Here is a 6,000-nt window from a genome sequence, read left to right as displayed (position 1 = left end):
TGTTTATTGGGTGTGTTTGCTTCTTTTTTGGGTAAGATTTGTTAAGGTTCTGTCAATTTTGTTAACTTTTTTCTATAGTTTCTATGAACTCCAACTCATTTAATTCTGCTTTGACTTTTAATAATTTGCCTTCTTTTACTGAATGGGGTTGATGTCTTGCCCTTTTCCAAGTATTTAAGGTGCACCATTAAATTGTTGGATTGCGATTTTTTAAATTTGTTAATGTAAACACTCAGAGCTATAGATTTTCCTCTGAGAACTGCCTTTGCTGCTTCTCAAAGGAGCTGTTATTTTATGTTTCTTTTTGTTAATTTTCATAAACTGTTGATTTTCTGTTCTGATGTCTTCAATGAACCACTGGTGATTCAAACCACTCGTTCATGTATATCTTTCTTTATGTTTTCATACTTTTCATTCATCATGTTTACCAACTGCTCTCCTAGGTTTGTCATTGACTGCTCTATTGCCTGCTTATGTTGGGTGGGAAGATGCTATTCCTTGATTTGCCATTTTTCTTGAGTTTCTTGTTCTCCCCATTTGAAAATGGGAGCAAGACGAAGACCACACACACAATTACAATTTTAAGATATAACCAACTCGGGGCTCTTTAGCTGGCTAGACAATTAAAGCTCACAATTTCAGGCTGGTATTATTATTCTCTCTCTCTCTGTCTCTCTCCCTCTCTCTCTCTCTCTCTCTTTGTGTGTGTGTGTGTGTGTGTGTGTGTGTGTGTGTGTCTTTCTCTGTGCCCTTACACACAAATCTGACACCCCCATAGAACACAGTTTTATTACCAAAACACCCCAATCCAATCTCTATGATATTTAAATCACTCTGGATCTGCAGTGTAGTTGAATACATGCATATGCAGTTTTGGTCAACAACAATCTACTGTAGATTCATGCATTATAAAATTTGAAGAAGTAACAAAGGACCAGAGAAAGAAAAACAGTATGAAAGACAAGAGGGGAGATAAGAAAAGTGTAATGTAGACGAGTAAGAATAATTTAGTAATGAAGGAAAGGAATAGAGTGAGAATAACTGACCTGAAGGGATGGAAAGTTATAGTAATTAAATACAAAATTTAGAAAAAAATAAGATAAAACTTATTACTAAAAAAGAGGGCTAAAAAGAATATATAAATAAAGAGGAACGTACATATGTGAGAGATCAATGATAAAACTTTTAAAAATTAAAAAAGAAATGAAAGGGGCATCATCTCACAATTGTGAGTTCTTAAACAAGAAATACTAAGGTTAAGAACTGACAGATTAAAAAGCAGGGGACTGTATCAATAAAAATAAATACTCCCTTGTTTGTCTGAGTCCATGAAATTGGCAGGTCTGCATTGTGGATGGGTGATGGCTCACAGCTCTGTCAGGCTCTGTCTGTAGCTGGCAGGTCCACACTGCCGAGAAGTGCTTCCCACTCAGGTTCCAGTGGGAGGCTTTGTTTCCACGGCTGTTTGTTTGGGGACAGGACCCATTCACTCCAAACTTCCTTGTTGAGCTGGCTGCCTGGTTTTTTCTCCTCTGACTGAGATGTCTGTGATGCTAAAGGTTACTTAGAATTGATCTTCAGGTATGAAAGTTCTGCTAGGATGCTAGAACTGGTATCTTGGTGAGAGCTCAGAAAGACCTGAACCACTGCCACTTTCTGCCTTCTTTTGTTAAGCTAATTCCTAAGTTTTTATATTTTATTTACTTATTTTTTTCATCATGGGGCTTAGTCTCTGGGCCTGGGAGCTGTCCCTGAGCTCATCAGCTCAAGGCTCTAGCACTCTACTACATTGAGCCACAGCTCCACTTTTGGATTTGCAGTTGTTATTTGGATGGAAGAGTCTCATAGACTTCTATGCCTGGAGAGGTTTTGAAGCACAACATTTAGATCTCAGCCTCCTGAATAGTGTTTATTTAATTTTATTTAATTGTTAGAGGCTATTACAATGGAGTTACTTTCCTGATTTTAGTCTCACTCTGCTCATGGTTGGCATACAGAAAAGCAGTTGATTTTTGAGTTAATTTTATAGCCTGCTACTTTGTCAAAGTTTTGTATCAGATTGAGTTACTTAGGAGTGGGGTCTATAAGGTTCTTTAAATACATAATCTTGTCATCTGCAAAGAGGGAAAACGTTAGTTCATCTTTCCCTATGGATCCCATTTATGCTTACTTCTTGCCTTATTGCCCTAGCTAGGAATTCTAATACTATATTGAAGAGGAGTGGAGAGAGTGGGAATCCTTGGCTCATTCCTAATTTTAGAGGAAATGGTTTTAATATTTTCCCATTAAAATATAATGCTAGCTGTAGGTTTATGTTGAGAAATGTCCCATGGATTCCTACTTTCTCACAGCTTTTATCATAAGAGGATGTTAGATCTTAATCAAACGCTTTTTCTGCATCTGTTGAGATGATTGTGTGTTTCTAGTTCTTGCTGCTGTTTATATGATGAATTGTATTATTTGACTTGTTCCTATTGAACCAGCTCTGTGTCGTCACTGTGATGCATCCTGTTTGATTGTGGTGTATGATTTTTTGGATGAATTATTAAGTATTTCATTGAGAATTTTTGCATCAATGTTCATCGAAGAAATGGGTCTATAGTTCTCTTTCTTTGATGAGTCCCCATCTGGCTTTTGAATGGGTGTTATGCTGGCATTCTGAGTCTGGTAGAGAACTTCCATTTTCAATTTCATTGAAGGGTTTGAAGAGTATTAGAGTGAGATCTGTTTTGAAGCTCTTATACAATTCACCTGTAAATCCATCAGGTCCTGGGCTTTTTCATTTTGGTCTGAGAAAATGCAGGGAATAATTTCAGTATTTTGAAACTTTGCGCACAATTCTTCGTGCCTAAAATGCGATCTACATTGGAAAATGTTCTATGTGATGCTGCATAGAAGGCATATTCTGGTGTTTTGGGGTGGAATAATCTGCAGATATCTGTTGTGTCTAGTTGGTGTATTTAGTTGTTCAGTTCTAAGGTTTCTCTTCTCAGTATTTGCCTTGTCCAGAGGTGACACCAGTCTGTTAGTCACCAACAATCACTGTGTTTGGATCTACGTGTGTGTTTCAGTGTGAATACAGTTTGTTTGATGAAGTTGGGTACTCCTGCATTATGTGTGTAGGCATTTACAATGGTTATATCCTCCTGAAGGGCATATCCCTTTATTAATATGTAATATCCTTCTTTGTCTCTTCTCACTAATATTAGTTTGAAGTCTTTATTTCATAGCAGCATGGCGACTCTAGCCATGGGGGGCCATTTGTGTGCCATGTTTTCCTATAGCCTTTCATTTGTGTCTATGTTGAAGGTTAGAATTGAAAGTTGCTTATTCCTGTTGGTTCATTCTGTAGAACACCTTTGAGAATTTTCTATAATGCTGGTGTTGTCAAAATATACTGTTTCAATTTTTCTTTGGTGTGGAAATTTTTTTTCCCCATAGCTGAGAAAGCTGACTGGGCACACAATTCTTGTTTGGTAGTTATTTATCTTTAGGGCCTGACATTCATCATTTCAGGCTAGTTTTGCTTGCATGATCTCTGCTGGGCAATCTGTCGGATTTTTTAATTGTAATGTGTAGAAGGGTTACAGCTATATTCACCAGATAGCAGATGCATTACTTCTCACACATTGATAGCTTTGCTCATGTTTTTGTCCCCATTTCTCTCCCCAATCCCTCCCAAACATGTTGGCCCCTCTTGTGTTCTCTTCTTTTTTGTTTCCCTTTGGCTAACCTCATATTGTTACAGTATCTGACTTTGTTACCTGGCATATTGTATATACCTTCATTTGTTTATTTCAAATAGGACAGGAAATTTGTGGTTATATTGATTGGTTTGCCTTTATAGGCTGCTTTTCAGGATCCATTAGTATCTATTGATTCTATATGGATCAGAATGTAGTGAAGGGATGCCTGGTTCTGATGTTTGGGGTTCTAAAAGCTTCTTATATCTGGATGGGTCTGTCCTTTTGGATATTTGGGAAATTGTTAATGATGATTCTGTTTAATGTATATGCTACTCCATTTTCTTCCTTTTCCAGGCTTTTCCCAACACTGATTAGGCTTCCCAATTGTAACTTGGAGCTACCAAAGGGTTCTGTCATATTTCTTGGATTTGTTTTCAATAATTTTATGGTCTTTATATAATCTAGACATATGTATTTACATAACCTCCATTTACATAATCTTCCTTTCTCGTTGGTCCGTCTTCTGCATCACCTAATCTGCTTTCAATACTTTCTCCTTTGTTTTAAATCTCCCTTCGTTGTAGTTGGTCATTTTTTGATGGTTTGCATCTTTTGCTTTATGCCTTCAATGGACTTCTTTATCTGGTTTATTTGGGTTTGAGCACTCTCAAATTCTATACCATTTTGGAATTCCTCACATATGGTCTTATTCATGCTCTCCATCTTTCCATTCATTTTAAGGTTTCAAACCTCTAGGATTATCATCTGTTGCCTATATATTCTGAGTGCGAGATGAGGTTCCCTGACTTGCCCTTTTTCTTGAGTTCCTATGTCTTTTTTTCCCCATTTGGAAATGAGAGCAAGGCTAAAACTACATCAGGTAATAATTTTAAGATGAGAACCCACCCAGCGCTCTATAGTCACACAAACTTTATAAGGTTGCAATCTTAGACTTGTATTTTGACCCCCCCCCTCTCCTTTGGTCAATTTAAAAACAGATCCAATGCCACCACAGTTTTAAGACAAAAACCAACCTGAACCTTGTGCTATTGAGTCAGTCTAGACAGAAAAGTACAGTCTGTGTCAACAACAAATAATTGTAAATCAACAAGCTAAGGAATTAGAATAAGGGCCAGAAATAAGTGTAATGAAAAGTAAGAGAAGAAGATAGAGGAGGAACTTAGGGAAGGAAAATAGTAGAGGGAAGATAAATAAAACCCTAAATCAGTTAAAGGAAAAAAAGAACAATAATAAAAAGAAAAATATAGAGAAATCAATAATAAAATCTTAAAAATTATGCAAATAAAAGTAGTAATCTTAAACTTAAAATCATTAAGATTAAAAGACATTAAAAACAGTAACACTAAAATATATGGGACAGGGGATTCAAAATGATAGCTTGAGTAATTATGTCCCCAATAATGGAGAAAGTCTATTAGTTAGTTTGGTTATGTTTCTAGCATTGATCTGAATGGGGATGAAGTAGTAAAGGAAAAAAATGGATAAAAATTGAATATAATGTGAAACTAATTGAAAGGACCTCCAGGATATTGAAACAAAAGCCATATAATGAATGATTGTTGTCCTTAATGTACTATGTTGTCTCTCATCTCCTTTGCTGTCCCTTGGTTATCTCATATTGGTATAGTATCTCATTTTGTTATCTGATATATTGAATTTATTTGTATTTGGATATTTGAAATTTGATAGGGAAGTGAGGAAAACCAAGATGGGTGGGGGGTGGAGGGGGGAGGGAAATGGGTACCAAGACATGTGAAAGGGTATCAATGTATGTGAATTAATGCACCTTCTATCTGGCAAATACCATGTAACCCTTTTACTAATTACAATAAAAAGAATTAAAAAAAGAAAAGATTAAAGACATAAAAAATTATTTTCTCATGGGGAGAATAAAGAAAATGAGATTTAAAGAAATTAATGGATTTGGAGGGGTAAGGGAGGGAAATGGGGACAACAACATGAGAAGGGGTATCAATGTGCGAGAAATAATGCACCTACTACCTAACAAATGTAACCGTAACTCCAACAATAAAGAAATTAAAAATTGAAATAAAATTAATGGGGAAGTAGTAAAAATTGAGAACTGTAATTATTAAAAAGGAATTCTTCAGTTTATTGAGTGTCCCCTGTGTCCAGTATCCAATCTCTTAATGGAGCCTCTGATTTTATTGTGATGATCGGGTGGCATCCTGTTGAGGAGCAAGTGGGTGGATTCTCAGCAAGGTAAGCACATTCTCATGTACTGGGCTGTGTTTCCCAGTTTGGACTGTGCCCTTGGGCCTGATGGCAAGGG

Source organism: Megascapheus bottae, chromosome Y (assembly GCF_031878675.1).
Source record: "Megascapheus bottae isolate mThoBot1 chromosome Y, mThoBot2.hap1, whole genome shotgun sequence".
Lineage (NCBI taxonomy): Eukaryota > Metazoa > Chordata > Mammalia > Rodentia > Geomyidae > Megascapheus > Megascapheus bottae.
The sequence above is the reverse complement of the archived record's forward strand: the minus strand, read 5'-3'. Positions refer to the sequence as shown.